At 43.2% G+C, this 16,961-nt stretch overlaps 1 protein-coding gene across 5 annotated transcripts in view; it reads left to right on the forward strand.

Moving 5' to 3' along the window:
* Positions 1–16,961, forward strand: part of COL8A1 (collagen type VIII alpha 1 chain) — a 193,869-nt gene that overhangs the window by 58,939 nt on the left and 117,969 nt on the right. The window lies entirely within an intron of this gene.

Genomic DNA, 16,961 nt, shown 5'->3' on the forward strand with positions numbered 1-16,961 from the left:
TGTTGCTGGAGCTTGGGGTAAGCATCTTGGTGCCCATTCCATGGTGTTTCCCCATCAAAATGGGCCAAACTGAACTTTAACGCCTAGTCTGACCAGGTGTTAAAAAATGGCACTAAACTGGCTTAGCTCCATTATTTACACCCGCCTCCCACCCGCACATCGTTTCTGTGCTGGGTGTTAAATATAGCACTGGTAGGCCAGCATCATGTTTAGAACGGGAACGCTTACCTTGCATCTCATTGACGCAAGGTGGGTTTGCGCATCCTGAAAATGGTGCGAACTCCTATATTTTGACGCTAGTCGGGACTAGCGTCAAAAGATAAATATGGAGTAAAGTTAGCACTGCTTTAGCGCCAAAATAAATGTTGGTAAGGCAATGATATGCTTCCATAAATATGGGCCAGAGTTCTGTATAGCCCAAGTGAAGGAAAAGAAATGACATGTGAAGTCTAGACTTTGAGGGCTGGCATGCCCCCTGCTTACTAGTCCTCACGCCTCACGTGCTCTGTAGGCTATGTAATACTGTAAGATTGTAAGCCAGGCTCAGAGGTAGTATTGTGGTTGGGTGATGTATCCGTGATGCATTGCAATAATAGCTTGTAGTAACAGAACATGTGTTGAACTGCTTCCTTCCACGTTTGCCATTGTGTCATTTTAGTAGAAAACATAACACTTCTGGGTTACCTGTTTGTAAAGATTAACTCACTTTCTTGACAGGAGATGGATGGTATCCCACATTTGGAGGGTTCTGCTTTCTAATATAGTGGCGCAGGGGCAGTAGAATAGTTGGAATAAGAACACCCACACAGCCATACAGTTTTTGATAGTCACAAACACACACAATGACGCAGAAGGTTATTTTTAAAGCTCATGTTAGCCAGCTAGCCATCAAGGTGCTAGATGCACAAGAATACTCATCAAAGCCAGTATAGATCATCCTTGATTAGCAAACTTAATGGGTTTTCAGCACTTTCCTAAATGAGGTATAGCTAGAAATAGCTAGGAATCGACTTTTTCCTTACCAGAAGATTGTTTCAAAACCTAGGATTCAACACAGAGAGGGTTAGACTCCCAGTTATTCATTTCCTTATTCGAAGTAAACAGAATAGGAACTGAGAAACTGAACACAGGAACCTTTAAGAATTATAAAGGCTAAAGAGTGAAGCCAGAGATGATGTTTCAGTCTTATAGTAGACTGCATATATAAGAGCCATGATCCTAAAGACAATACTCTGCTCAATAAACAACCAGGGCAAGGAAATACAAGTCTGTGACACATTCTCATTTTCTTAAATCCACAAACCATGTGTACAGCAAAGTTTTGAGTTCTCTAAGGTTATGATAAAGATCATTTCGGGAGCCCTATGTAGAGAATATTACATTGGTCAACCCTGGGGATTATACAAGCAGAATACCTCTTAAGAGTGAAATTGAGAAGGTAAAAAGAGAGTATCTTTTTTCATTTTGAGGTGAAAAAAGCAAGACAATGTCACTGCATTAATCTGTGGTTCTAATGCGAGACAAGAATGTAGGAGCATCTCTACGGACTTAATCTTGGGGGTCGGAAACAAATATTTTTTGAGAGAAGTGGGCTAGAAATAATTCTACCGTGTTTCCGTTGTATTGCCTAGCAACATACTTTCAGTTTCATTATTGTTTTGTTGAAGTAAAAGTCACGACACCCAGGATTGCACAGCTACAAGGCAATTTGCACATTCTCTGTATTGGCTGATTCTGATTGATCCAGTCAGACAATCAACTCTGTATCATCGGCATAAGATAATGCTGAGTGACTAAAAGGCTCCAATAAGCCGTAGTGGGGGCCTCATGTAATTGTGAAATAGCCTGGCTCTGAGGGTGGATTCTGATGCAGTCCTCGCACTACTTCCTGGACCCTTGAACAGAGCCTTGGGAGACCTACTGTTTGAGTGCTGTTTGTCAAAGTGGAAGAACAACATGCTACTACAGAGCCTTTCATTCTGGTTTCCTTAAGTCTATGTAGCAAGATACCATGATCCGCAGTACCAAAAGCTCCAGATAGATTCAGCAGCAGCAAAGCCGCTGAATCTCCCTGTTCACCTGTTCATCTTAGTTCATCCAGCTCTGGAGCCAGAACAATTCCTGTACCTCTTCCAGAAAGAAAAATGAATTGCAAAGGATCAAGCCAGTTTGCTTCATCTAGGTGTACAATGAGTTGTTTGGCTAGAATCTTTTTTCGTATCTTGTTTAAAGTTAGGTGTAGTGTTCTTGTTCTGCATATCTCTGCAATCTCAGGATTGATGTTGCCTTTTTTCAGTAATGGATTGACCATTCCTCTTTCCCATTCTTTCTCAAAAAGGCAACGAGTAGAGATACATTCCTGATGTTAGTGAGTAAAAGAATTTCAGGTTGGGCGCACACCTGTAAAAAAGAAACAAGACCTGGATCATCTAGCATGCCAGATTTTACCAGATTATCGACAGACTCAACTTGAGTAGCCGCAAAGACGTTGGACCACATCTTCTGGAGCACTGTGATCTCGAGGAGGCAGAATATATCTAGAGTCCAAGAATGAGTTAAATATTTCTGAAGAGATCTTCTTGGTTTTAGCTGTAAACAAGGTAGACATAGTATATCACAGAGCCGCTGTGATGTCTGAATCAGTTGTGAGCTACATTAAGGAACACAAAAGATCTTACGGCCCTAAATAGTTGTCTTGTGATGTAACCTGAACCTCAGGTGCTAGTGCACAATCAGGGTGAGTTTGCTGTGAAGAGTTCCTTTTATATGATTTGAATGTGTCCCTGTAAGCCAAGCAATCGTTGGGCTATGTAGAATGTTCTGTTTACCTCCGTTTTGTGTACAGGAGCTTCTACGTGAGGCAGACAGAAGTAGTGTGTATGTTTATTAGCTTATTTAGTTTGTTTAGGTCAAACCTGCTAACACCTTCTTGGCCAACTGCTGGTGGACTTTACCTGCTGTTCATTTTCCTTCTCCTCGCTTTGAAACTTTGCAGCTTTGTATTTGTTTTAGGCATATGAGTTGGGGTGGGCAATTGACACCTTTTCGTCTACTGATGTCATTCATGTATGGTTAATAACATTTGTGAAGTGGGAACATGACGAAGTCTAGAACGCTATAATATTTGTTTATGTAGATCCAGCTAAACAATGTGAAATCAAAAAGACGTGTAGTTCACAAGCACTTCCTATTTAAAGTTGATTGATGTGTACTGGTGTGGAGTGACACATGTAGATCTTTAGATTTGCGAAATTTGGAGGATGGTTATTTATGTGGCCAGTAGTGGTCGGGAATGACTCAGCATTTTAATAAAACCATTCATTATTAAAGGTAGTTATTCATGTAAGGGCCCCCAGAATTAAAATGAAACAAATTGAGCATGCATAAATTAAGCATCATAGTCTAATAATCTGATGTCCAAACCTTCACACTATCATACGCTCAACGCTCATTGCAAATGTTATACGGGCTGATGCCTCTCAGTTATTACCCCTTCCTACCAATTCACAAAGCGATTTATAAGAATAGTTGTTTCATACTAATAAATTAGCTGTCACCTTCTCAGTGCTTAATTTGCACTTGTTGTTTCCGGTGCTGACCACCGACACTTATTTTTCAGGGCTGGGGCTCATTCTTCTGCCTCAAGTATTTATTGCGAGCAAAAGACACATATGGAAAAGACAGAGGAAGGTAAAAACCAAAAAGCGTCACAAAGGGAGAAAGTAGAAAGCTGCAAGAGTGGGCTGAAGGGGCAGGGAGTGTCTTTATATGGTTTGAAGAGGCCGGAAGTGGCTTCAGTATTACGCCGCCTCAGTTCTCTGTGTTTGCACATTTAAGTGCAGCAGCCGCGTGCTTAAGGAGGGCTGTGGGCACCGGCACCTTTTTATTTACAAACTAAGCACTGCACCTACTCCTGTATTTCCAGGTGAAAGGCACGTGTGAATTTGTGTCGCCGTATTTATTTATAGGATTTATATTTCAGTTCCATTTCAGTTTATTTCAATTCCAGTTTAAGATTCAACACGAATGTCATATGAAAGGACTGGTAGGGGAAGGGCAAACATTTGTAATTTTTATTCCACACTCATTTGTACTTTGAATTTTGCACCTGTATGAACCAGAACTAGATGGGCCAGAAGGTGATAATAAGTGCATAATTATTCACCAATATTTCAGAGACGATCGTGTAGGAAGGGAAGATATGCCATAGGAAATGTTTTCCATGAAACAAAAATCTGAAATATATTTTTTGAATTTCCTTAATGCTTTTTCATTCTGGAGACTTTGCACAGAAAATAGGGAAATTGGGATGGAACAGGAACCATACGAAAGTTGTAAATTCCCCCATTAATACATGGATGTTTTGCGAACTGGATGAAAAAGTAATAAATTACCTCAATGTATGTTGTCTCTTTAAACCCGTTGCGCAATATAAAAGTTATGTTACCATGTTACATTAACTATGGGTGAATGCAGTAAATACAATTGTTTCAAAACCTACATAGCTCATTGGGGTCAAGACATATGGTTTCTGGGTTTCTTTGAATAGCTGTCAATGCATTTTGAGATAGGAATTATAAAGAACAGGAATCACAGTAGACCTACGGGTATAAAGTGCCCTGTGCATATCTCTCAGTTTGACATTGGGATCCACAAGTCCCTATACCATATGCACACCCCATACACCTAGTAATTCACAAAAAAGCAACATCATTTACTTATCATGAAACGTCTTTGGCAACATTTTATTGGTAATCATTTCTGAAAAGATACTTTCAGACTCAAGTGATCAAAAAGATACTAGGGCCACGTGCCTGCAGCACTCTATCAGCTAGTCTTTAGTGTGCACAGCATTGCTAGTGCATAAAGATGGCAAAAATTCAACATGCAGTTATTGTGGTTTCTATGGTGAAAGATCACTATATCACATGATATGGTGACCAATAAATTAATACACACTACACTGACTAATGTCAACACTGTGATGTAAGAATATATAGCCAGGTAACTGCCAATGTCCCCTGGGAGAAAAACCCCCACTCACACATGCCCCAACACACCCATGTCACTGACAAGAACACCAATCAAGTTATTTGGGTTAGTGGTCATAAGACACCAGTCGTATTTATTTAACCATATGTACAAAAACAAATTTCATCACTTTAAGCACAGTAACCCACAATTTTACATCTTTCCTTTCACAATTTAGTCCTAGCATTAACAGGGACGCTAGTACATGGAAGTTGTCTAACCATAGCTAAGGTTGTTTCTGTGCATCCTTCAAAACATACTTTTATGAGTGAGATCATGAATGGTTCCAGCGACCCTTCCTCTTAAAACCCATTGTCTAATAAAAATGGATATGGATGGGTCCCTCCTTATGGGAAGACCCCACCGCAACAACCTCCAATATCGAGATGTTCCTGTGCAAGGGGCCTGTCTGCCCACTCGGATATCTCTCTTGGGTACCCCCTTCCACTCATCTTCCTCCCCCAAGGGCCTGTACTATCTTGCACTCACTGCACCTTTGCAGGTGGTTGTCAGGTAAGGACCGTGTGTCAGCGACTGCCCTCAACTCCCTGTGCCACTGCAACCTCCTTTCAACTTGCTGTCAGCACCCCTTGGAGGGTCCTGTGACTCCGCTGTCATTTATGGTCTAAAAGGATGCCTTACATTGACCCAAACTATTCCACCAATTATGATCTCACCTGCCAAAGGCCAGCATAAGTCGCCTACTATCTCCCCCCACACAGTAGCGATGAGCTAACCACACCAACAAATTCTCAAGAAACATTTTACCTTCCTTAGACAAGCGGACCCAATCCTGCAAAAAAAAAACGCTCACCGTTGTTGCAGCCGTGAGGTATGGATGACAACCTAGCCAACCTAAACAACTTACCAATCTTACTGTTCCCCTACTTCACAGAGTCATTGAGGGTTCTGATCAACTTATCACCTCTCCATTTATACCTGGGAACGATGTTTGACCATGCTTCTCACAGTCTCAGTAAACTTCTTCGTGAGGCAACCATTCTCTGAGATAACCAACCAAACAATCTTTCCTTCCAATCTCTGTTAAGTCATTGCCACCAAGATGTACAATAATAATCCGTGGAAGTGTATACTCCCAGGGCAAGAGTCTGTCCAATGCAATTCTCAAATGGGCCAATCGGCAGCCCTACTTGGCTACAGGAAGTCAGCCAATATCCTGCTTCCTTTGCCCTGGCTGTGTAGCCACCTGTGAATAGAAAACCTTTGCATGCCTCACGTATGAGTGGTCCAACACAGCACCACTGTAACCACTTTCACTTACTCGTCAAGAGGAGGCAACAAAGTATCCAGCCGCTGCTTCAACTCATGTCTTCCATCTGCCTCAACAAGAGGATACAAAACATAAGAGGAGTTAGAGGCAGACACCTGCAACAGGTTCAATCTTACATTGCACTTGTAGCAGTCGAATCTCCACCTGCCAAGCCTTTGGACTGCCAGTCCCTCTATCCCCATCCATGCTTCAGCTGTGGTGACCCCAATTCTACATAAATGTGAGGCATACTCCATAGGGTCCAAACCTGCTGCCCTCAGGACACTACTAAGCACAAAACAGAACTGAAACCTAATGAATGGTGTCCCATCTTCATGCACCAACAGGGGGCCTACAAACCCCTGAGAATGGTGGGTCAAAAAATGCCTTCAAATTCCCCAGGGGACACCATTCTTTTACTGGAGCCCTATGCAACAGAATTTGATGGCCCCTACCCATCTGGTCGGTCGGGTAATAGTGACTGCCAGGGAGCCATTTGGCCACTGAATATCCACACACTGCAAACCACTACCTCTCCTACCCTCTATGCCCCATAAAATGCAAATGCCGACCTGAAGAGACGGGCCTCATCCTGTGATCTGCAAATGGTCCCCAAGCTCGACATGATGGCCGTTAGCTTAACATTGTCAATGGGGTACCTGGAGTCCGGCTTCACCCCCCTCCAAATGCTGCCAACACTTCAATGCACTCTGGCCCAGGAAAGCTTTTGCAGCACCTGCTGTATGATGCTGTTTGCCCCCTCCTCTCTTAGGGGTCCCAAAAATGCTATAACTGACTTAGGTGTGACCCAGCCCCACACGCCAGTGTGCTCCAGAAAATTGTAATGTGTGCAAAATGCCCTCTCATGGGCATGCGTCGCCCTGGGCTCCAAACTGGCCTTCACAAGGCCTGGTAAAGCACAACACCAAGCTGCCACAGTTGCTCTGGGAAAGGTGTAGGGAACCCCTCTGCTCCTGGGTCATTGTACCTGAAGGCCTGCATCTTAAAACGAGATGAAGCATCTGCTGCTTTGTTCAGTACTTCAAGCTCATGTTTGGATTTAAAAATGAGATTCAAATTTAAGAACAGTAGTACAATCTCTTTCAACAGTCTAAGGATCATCTTGCACTTGACTGCTTGTTGATTAATCCATTTCACCACAGTTATGTTGTCTGACCAGAATATCAGTGATTGGTTGTGGAACTGCTCTGGCCAAATCATGAGGGCACCTAGAATGGAAAAGAGTTCATGAAAACCAATATTCAGCACCAACCCAGACTCAACTCACTCCTTTGACCACCACTGAGCACACCAAGTGGTACCTAAAATGGCACCAAAACCTTCACTGCCCCCAGCACCTGTAAACAATCCTATCTCTTCATTGGTCCTGGGTGTGCTGGGCCTAACTACTATCCTATTGAAATCCCTGCCAGATTTCCATATCCTGGTGGACCTCACTTGACAAGCTGCTATGATGGTGCTTCACCTTCAAGCAGAGATGTCTTGTGCAATCAACTCTGAAAATGGGTGACCCATGGGAATGATGTGAAGAGTGAAATTCAACTGCCCAACCACCACTTGCAGCTGATCCAAGGTTACCTTCCTAGTTGCCAGGTATACCTTCATTGCTTGGGAAAAGGAGTAACCTGTTTCCAGGCTGCAGTCCCAAAGTCATCATGCATGCACACTATTCTATTCTGGTAACATGCTAATTGAGGCCCCCATGTTCGGGAAGTGCTCTGCTATGATTGCTTGGAAAATCATGAATCCTTTTTCCCAATTTAATAATGTCTCCTGCACCTCTTTTTGTAAGGCCAATGGCCGCGATCCCAAGAATGGGAGCACTCCTTGCACCTCTTGCCCTCCTCCCTTTTGGGTCCATCCACAATTAGTTCACACATATCAATATAACTTCCCTTCCTGGATTTTTCCTTTACCTCCAGCAGGCACATGCCTGCCCAGTTGGTCATGCTCAGATTGAACATCCACAGACTAATGCTCATCGATGATGCCCCTACCTACCTCTAATATATTTCCCTTGTGAGAAGGGAATGTAGCCCCAACCCCTGCTGGCACCGCGGGGGCACAGAGCGGCCAAGCGAGGTACCAGGACTTGCAGCCCCCTGTGCTGCAGGGCTAACATGTAATGCCCCACTGGCCCCTGCCATGAGCATGCCACCCGCCTGGACCTGCATCTCCTGTCCCACTAAACCATCCAGGTGGGCCACCAACCTCATAGCCCTTTCAATGTTGTCACCTTCAGTCATGCCGGCTAGCCAGCCACCCATTAAAGGCGTGGACAACATCCCAACCTTAGAAAGCCAAGGCAAAACACTGACTAAATTAGCAACCAAGTCAGGCTGACTTGCGCCCCCTGCCAGCGTAACCCCGGTCACCATGCAACTGTTTCCATTTTGGACAATGGTACCACTCGCCACCAGGACCTTCACAGCAGAAACATCACCCTGTGCAACAACATTGCTGGCGTTGCCCATTGATAGTGCCCTGCTGGAAGAAAACAGTACTTGTGCTCTCTTCCCTACTCAGTCAGTGACTCCTACCCTGCTTCTTAACCAGGGGAATGCACCCCTGGGTGCAACCCATGACCTCCTTGGCCTCTCTGCAAGTGCTACCAGTTCACTAGATTGACCCTTGGGGGCCTGCAAGCTCAACAGGGCCAAAATCTCATCCATTGCATTCATCCTATGCATTAAAGCATCCATAACAACCTTCGCCCATGCAGGCTTGAAAACATTCTTCACACCACCCGGCATCGTTATATAGTGCCTAAATTACCACCAGCAACATGTCTGGACATACCACGATCCTTCCCATCGAGGCTCGATGCAAAAGCCGTAAGCTACCAGTGCCCAGGACACAAGAAAGCCTGAGCTGCAAGCAATCCTGTTCATTAAGCCAATGTTGATAAAACCTGTGCTTATTGCCTATGACTCAGCCCACTAATTATCAAATGATGCACTACAAGTGACCTGCCACTGGGTAAATCTCCTACAAGAATTCACCTATGCTTAAAGCCCTCAAAAAAACAAATGCCAGCCAGATTAAGGACATGCACAGCTTCTATGAGCCTAAACTGCCACTAACCGAACCACTAATCCTGGAAAGCTATGCACAGAAAAGCCCATAACTCTCTGAGGCACTAAGAAAGGCCCAATGCCTTTGACCCAACTTAACCACACAAGTGCAAAATTCCCATTAAAGCCCTTATCTAAGAAAGGCCAATGGCAAAAATACCTGACTTTGAAGGGGTTTGAGATCAATGATCAGTAAATGCCCTTAACTAAGAAACTAAAATGCCCCAGACTTTTAAGGGTATTGTGACCAACACACTAGACTCCCACAGTGCCCTCCCTCACCTCCACAGCCCTTGCGTGCCCACCAGATTCGCCACTGAGTGCAGGGAGCCAAGAATGTAACTCAGGTCAGGTGAGAAATCTCTCTAACCCGAGCGGCTCTCAGGGGCACTAACTGGGGGCTGCTGAGATAGATGTGATTGCAGAGCGTGCTGGAAAACAAACAGGGGGGAATAGCGAGGAGTATCTCCACACCGGTGTCATTCGTGGGGGAAGGCAGGAACGAGATGTGCTCGCAGCCTCGCATTTTTGGGAATGCCGCATTTCTGAGAATGACCCGGGAAGCACTCTAGGGTTTCCAGGTGCTGCACCCCAGCCAGCCAGTCCCACCCGACCTTCACCAAAAGATCATGGCAGCTTGTGCAGCAACCCCAGTTCGGGCTCCGGCTCACCGGCATGTGCACTGCTACCCCAAGTTGGGGGAACCTCTGCCATAATTACTACTGTTAACTCCACCTCTACATACTTCCCAAGGAAAAAATAGGCAAAGTTACAAATAGTAATTACATATGGTCTTTTTTATGGTACCGTGATACTGTCGATCTCAATATTGTGACTTACAGTCACTAGCTACATTTGATACTGTGGCATTTCCTGAGTTATGACTTGACGTTAGATGTCCAACCCATTTGAATATCTTTCCTTAACACCTGAGCAACCTACCAAAACTGAAAACGTATTTTTAAGTTTGACAGTAGCCAAGACCTTTTGATTATACTGAAATTATGTATGTATAAAAGATAGTTATAAAGACTTTTAGCTAGCCCTCTTCAAGAAACGGTCTGTTTTTGTGTCATTCACATTTTTCTTCCACCCCTCACAGCTTACTTCAGTCAGTAGCTAACTTCATTGTAAGTAAAGGCATTCTGTCATTTCATGTGGTGCACATCCGCACACATCCATGCCAGATATTCCTTTGGGCTTTTTGAGAACAAACAATTGTTTTGGGTTTATTTATTGCTTTTTTATACTGTGAACGTTGGCAAAACAAAACAAGCATTGACAAGGCCAAAAGACTTGGTTTATGAATGTATTTGGATTCATTGCTCATAAATTGAGTAACTTTCCCCTTCTTTTCTCTCCTTTTTGAATTGTCTACTGCCTCCCATCTGGGTCAGACCCCTTAAGGTGCTTGGGATGTGCAGCATCCAAATGGGGTCTAAATAAAATATAAACAACTGTTTTTCTTTCCCTGAAGAAGCTCTGCCTAGAAGAGAACATTATTTGGCAGATGTCGAGGGCAGCTTTGAGCGTACAAAAAATTGGGCCTGCGACCTCATCCAACACCTGTTGTGCGCCATTCAGACTTCCAAAAAACCTACGTCCGTACGAGTCTTTCTGTGTAAGGGAACAAAATGTCAGATGTTTTGAAAACACGTTTTGAGGACCAGCCACTAACATTACCAAAACAGGAGGCACTTTTCAGCTTTTGCATACTTTGTTTTTGTGGAGGCCGAGGGTGTAAAATGCATCATACGTTGGAGGAGTGAAGACATGGTGTCACGCCCTTTCCTTGTTTATTTGGATGGCAACGGTTTATAGAACGGTTTTGGAACACATGCCTCATATAAAGGGAAGCCACATTAGAGCTTTATTGATTATTTGCAAGTGCGTTTGCTACTTCACTTCATCAGTCATGCTGCTCCCTATTGAGACTCTTTAAACATTAAAACTCCTGCCGTTTCCATGTGCATCTGCAACCAAAACCTATTCCAGGTTCGTATTTGTAAGCGAACAAACCTGGCTTTAATACACACAAGCAGGAGCCAGATGTCTAAAGTCGAACATATTGAGGTGACATCATTCCCAGAGGTGGTAGTATCGTAGACTGATAAATGTAGAATGATTCATTTGTCCAGAGCAGGCTCCCAATCCACAAAAAGTAGGAAGTAATGGCTGCCGATAGCCACATTAATGGAAAAACATACCTCTGAGTCTGAAAAGGGAATGATTTCCAGGTTATAAATAGAGGACATGAGCAATAGATTCCTGGCAAGCACCAGGCACTGATAACTCTGGAGAAATGTTCCTTTGATGGACTGGAGCGCACTCTCCCTCACATGCGCTCCCAAGCTGAGACCACCGATTAGTCCAGATGTTTCCCCCTGTATGCGTCCATTGACCCCATTTGGAAGAGGTTGAGTAAGGTACCAGAGCATTTATGGATAGACAGATGTCTCTGAAAATGTTAGACTTTCAAAACTTGAAAGGATACCTAAAACCTTTTTGGTGACGTTATTATTTTATTTGGTCTCCTCTGATCTGTACAAATCATACTAACACTCTAAAATATATACCTTACAAGCTTTTGTATAATCACTGATGTCATTTAGCCCGGTAAGAGGATGGTGAATTTATCTTATTTCTTGCTTCTCATTGCTTATTCATATTCTCCATCCATTGAGGGATATTTGATAGTGGGCTACAATAATTGGCTCGCTTTCTTATCAGTCAGAAATACTTTATTCGGTTAATTAAAACCATAAAAGCACATGCAAACATAAGACAAAAAAATTGAGTCCCAATCGCAGTAAAAATCTAGAAAAATACAAATATTACATAAAATAATTAAAAGAAATCAGCCTAACACAATTACGTATTGCCCAAAATCACACGCAGTAAACAACATCTTATACATTCTGAGAGCATCCACAATTGGATGGGGGATTTCTTTGCTCAAAAAGCATCTTCATAGATCTAAAAGCACCAGCTAAAAACTAGCAACATAAAACATATTAATGGACTTGAGAGCATCTGTAAATAAACCAGCGCTGGTCTTACTTACTGAAAAGTTTGCCTCCTCGGCAATGGTACTCTAAAACCCTGCCGCAAGTCACAAAAATGATCACAAAACATAATAAAATGCATAGTGTCTTGCTGTGAAAAGTTATCACAAGTGAAAGGACCCATCTCATCCACCCTGACCCACCCTTGTGGGATCCCTAGGATCACATGCAGTAGGATTCATCTAAACCTTGTCAGTAAAAAGCAATGGTGAGGTATTGTGACCATGGATAAATAGGGCTCAAGGGACTGATGTGTTTCTAAAACGATATAGGCCCGTTCTGACGTTTTACCTAGTTTCTTTGCCTCTCCTTCCGACTTCCTAAGTAAGAGAGAATGTCTGTTTACCCAGATCAGACCTTTCTTTACCATGTCCTTCGGACTTTCATATATCTTGGGTTGCTTTCTCTTAAGGATGGAAATGAGAAGACTATGGACCTCAATACAATATTGATGGTAAAAACTGCCTACCGCCACCAAAAGACCGTCGCCGTGGCTACCAGCTGTCTGCCATATTATGACCACAGCCGGATTTCTGCCAGAAGAATGGTGGAAATCCGGCTGTGGCCATGCCGGCGGATGGCGGTAAGGTGGCGCTGCTGCCACCAGCAGCACCACGCCAGTTGACCGCCGCCAGCCATAATATGAACCATATAATACCGCCTGGCGGTGTTCTGCTGGCGGACACTGCTGCTGGCAGCAGCGCCCCATCCCGTCTCCTGCCAGAGGACCCCCTGAACACAGGTAAGTCGGTGCTCCAACAGGGGAGGGGGATGTTGTGTGTGTGTGTTTGTGTGTATGTGTGAATGTTTGTGCGTGCGTGTATGCTGGTGTGTGTTCTGTGTTGAATGTGTATGCATGTATGGAGGTGTGAATGCATGTATGGAGGTGTGAGATTGCATGTATGTTGTGTTCTGTGAATGCGTGTATGTATGAAAGTGTGTGCAGATGTGTGTGTGTGAATGGATGTATGCATGCGTGGATGCATGTGGGAATGGGTGTGTGTATGCGTGTGTGTGTGAAGGGGGTGTCTGGAGTGGGGGGGGAGAAGACCTCAATCAGTGACATGGAAGGGATTCCCAGTCACTGATAGTGCCTACCGCTATGGTTTTTGTGGCGGTAAGGGAACCACGGAAACCATGGCGGTAGGCAGGGTCATTATCCCGCAGGCGGTACAGTGACGGCCGCCGAGCTGGAGATTGATATCTCCAGCCCGGCGGCTGTTACTGCCATGGCGGTAGGTGTGGTACATTGGCAGTTTGGATTTAGCCAAACCGCCAATGTCATAATGTGGTGGAAAGTACCACCAGTCTGTTGGCAGTACTTTCCACCATATTACCCCCGACCGCCAAGGTCATAATGAGGGCCTCGGTGTTAGGATTCTTAATCTAAGTCTAAAGTCCATCACCGAAGCACCATTTCAGGATAAACATGTTTCCACTGTGTCACTTGGTCATTAACCTTGAAACAGTTGTGGATTTGGCATGATTTATTGTAATCTTGGTGAATGATCTGACTTTTTCTTCTTCTTCTTGAAAACAGTAATACCCCAGGTCCAACAAATGACATTTAAGACTGAGCCACGATCAAACCATCATTGTTTTTTCTGCACAAGGTCGTACATAGTTAACCATGGGATGAGTGAAGGCATGAATCAGAAAATGGGCCGCAGAGCAAAACCAAATGTCGAAATTTGGGGTTGGTGTGAGGTCAAAGGTCCACAGCTGTTTTCACCATCTGTCCCATCCCACTGTTTTTATTCAAGTGTGCCTTGGGCTACCAAACCTCTAATATAGTGCTCTCCATGACCACCTATGTTAACTCATGGTACAGGAGTTATCCTAAAAAAGCTTCTTAACCCCAGAGTTCCCAAGTAGGAATCCCCTGCAAGCTCTTGTTCAAGGAACTTGGGCACAGCCAACTGAAGGTTGAATTATTTAGAAGACTTTGTCCGACTATCTTTTACATTTTGAGATAACCACGACCAATGGAGTTTCTTGTTGCCTATCAGCACTTACAGATGAGCTAATTTACTTAGTATACATCATTCACAATCCAGGAGGGGTCTATTAACTTCCCCTAAATGACAGCCTATTCTTCTGCAGTTCCTGTAGGGAATGGCACCAGCTCTCTACTTGGTGTCTACGGCCTGAGGACACATGGCTCCATTTTAATTTCGTTATTTTGTGTTTTATTTCCTTGCTTCCTTCACCTATTTGACATACTTTTCTCCATCTTGTATTTTATGGTATGCCAGAGTGTTTGGGTTGTCCTGCATAACATCTGTAAGAGCCTTTTTAGTTACAGAACAGACTCCCTACTTAAAAGCAATTCCTTATTAAGTGGGTGGTATAGTTTACTGCTGGGCAGTAAAACCTAGGTGGCCAGTGATTACATAAACAGATTCTTCTCTGCTTCTGACACTGAAACTGTAAATTAGCATTTTGCTCTTTTTTCTGCTTACAGTACGTCACTCAGTGGTGACCACGTGCCTGGGATCTACCACTCATTGTGTTATATCCACATAATTATTAAGAAGAGAATCCAGAGGATAGTGTTCAAGATACTTTGTGAAACTGAGAATTGTCCCTCTTCATTTCTCTTTCTGTCTAATTTGTTGCAGGTGCGATGGATGACATTGTGAGAGCATTATGTTTTAGTGGTCTGTTCTAACATTTTTAAGAGGCTATACCTTAACAATGTGCATCTTAATAAACCAGGCTTATCTGGTGACATGTCTACTATCAGATTCACCTGATGGATAATCCATAGTTGGGGGATGACCCTGGGGTATTTTAAATACTTTTACATTCTTCCTCAGTGATGACAACATCAATGTTTGTGTCATCCTACCGATATGTAAAGCAATTTCCATCTACATGAAGCACTTTATAAATGTGACAAATAAATAAATATGTTGCAGATGATGCTGAATAAAAAAAGTTGCTTTTGAAAATAATAAGGTTGCATCCCTTTGGACAGTGTCTTGGACTGTGAGAAAGTCTATTCCCCTCCATAAATCTTATTATTATTTAAAGTGAATTATCTTTTAGCATGGTCTTCTTCAACTAAGCAGGGACTGAGAGACAGATGAATTAATGCATTTTGTGTTTGCAAAAGGTTCCTGTGATGGCTGTGATTCACAGTGGGTCACAATTTGGGAACTATCTCATTATTATTCATTCAGTGAACCAACTTATTAGTGCATAGGTCAGTTCACAAAATAGCACACTGGTTGTGACCAGTGTTTTTCAACCAGGGCTTTGTACATCTGGTCCCTTAGTTTGTTAAATTCTTTAGTGAATGGTTGTCCCATGTTGTGTTCTTGCCTACGGTTGAAAAGTCGCTTAGGTTATGAGATCCTGGTACAGAACTCAGAACTTTGATGAAAGAAGGATTTCAATCATGATGTTGACCCAAATGTCAAAAGTGCACTTCAATGAAATGATACCTTAATGAAAGCTCTCATTCATCCAACTGGGAGAATATAATCAAGATGAAAGTGAGATTTTGGCTCCCGTAGATTTGTAGGGGATTGTCTACAGTGTCATCCGTGTAGTGAGGCATGAGCAAGATCGACCTTTACAGGCCATCATGCATTCGTTGTTTTTACCTTGCTAAAATCATTAAATGAAGGTTACATTGAGCAGATTCCAGGTGCTATTCACAGCTAATGGTTAATACACTGTTCATCATGAGATGCTGGACAAGAAACTGATTTCCACTACTGTTGCCCTTCTAAAGCATGTGTGCTTAGAAGCCTAGAGTGAGCAATGAGGTCCTTCCGTGAGTTAATTCATCCCAACAGATTCCCACTCAAGTCAGCTTGTTTACTGCAAGGATACTGTGGAATCTGTTAATGCAGATTTCAATTCTCTTTTGAAAAATGTGACTTAACTGTTAGTTTGCACTTGAGATTTGGTAAATGCAATTAGTAACAAAATTACATCCCAAATATAACTTGCCATGAAACTGTCATGTCTGGAATCAGATTTAAGTTCTCTCATTTTTCTCGATTTTTGATACATGGAATTTTGTGTGTCTTATAGAACTACAGTGGTCTAATGTGATGCACTTTTTAGCCGAGGCTATCTCACTGTCTGGAAAGCCCGTCCCACATGACACATAAAGTTGAAAGAAATTTGCCACAATGTGCACCTGAGAATTTGTTCCTCGTTTTAACATATGGGAAACCCAGAATGCTTTCTGAAGCCATGGGTCACCTGACCTGTGCTCTACTAGATTAGGGCATACTGCTCACCATCCCTATGATCAGAGAATGATACATCTTATGGTTAGTGACAGCTTATTCTAGAACAAGGGTACAGGCCTTTTTATGTGAACCATAATGTGGCAATTACATACTACTTTTTCCTGGGGAGGGGATGTGGCATTTCGTCAGAGCTGCTAACTTTGGAACTAGGGGATCGAGGTTTGAGTTTCGGCATTGGCTCAACATACTTTGATTCTTGACAAATCACTTAGGGCCTGATTACAACTTT

Source organism: Pleurodeles waltl, chromosome 8 (assembly GCF_031143425.1).
Source record: "Pleurodeles waltl isolate 20211129_DDA chromosome 8, aPleWal1.hap1.20221129, whole genome shotgun sequence".
NCBI lineage: Eukaryota > Metazoa > Chordata > Amphibia > Caudata > Salamandridae > Pleurodeles > Pleurodeles waltl.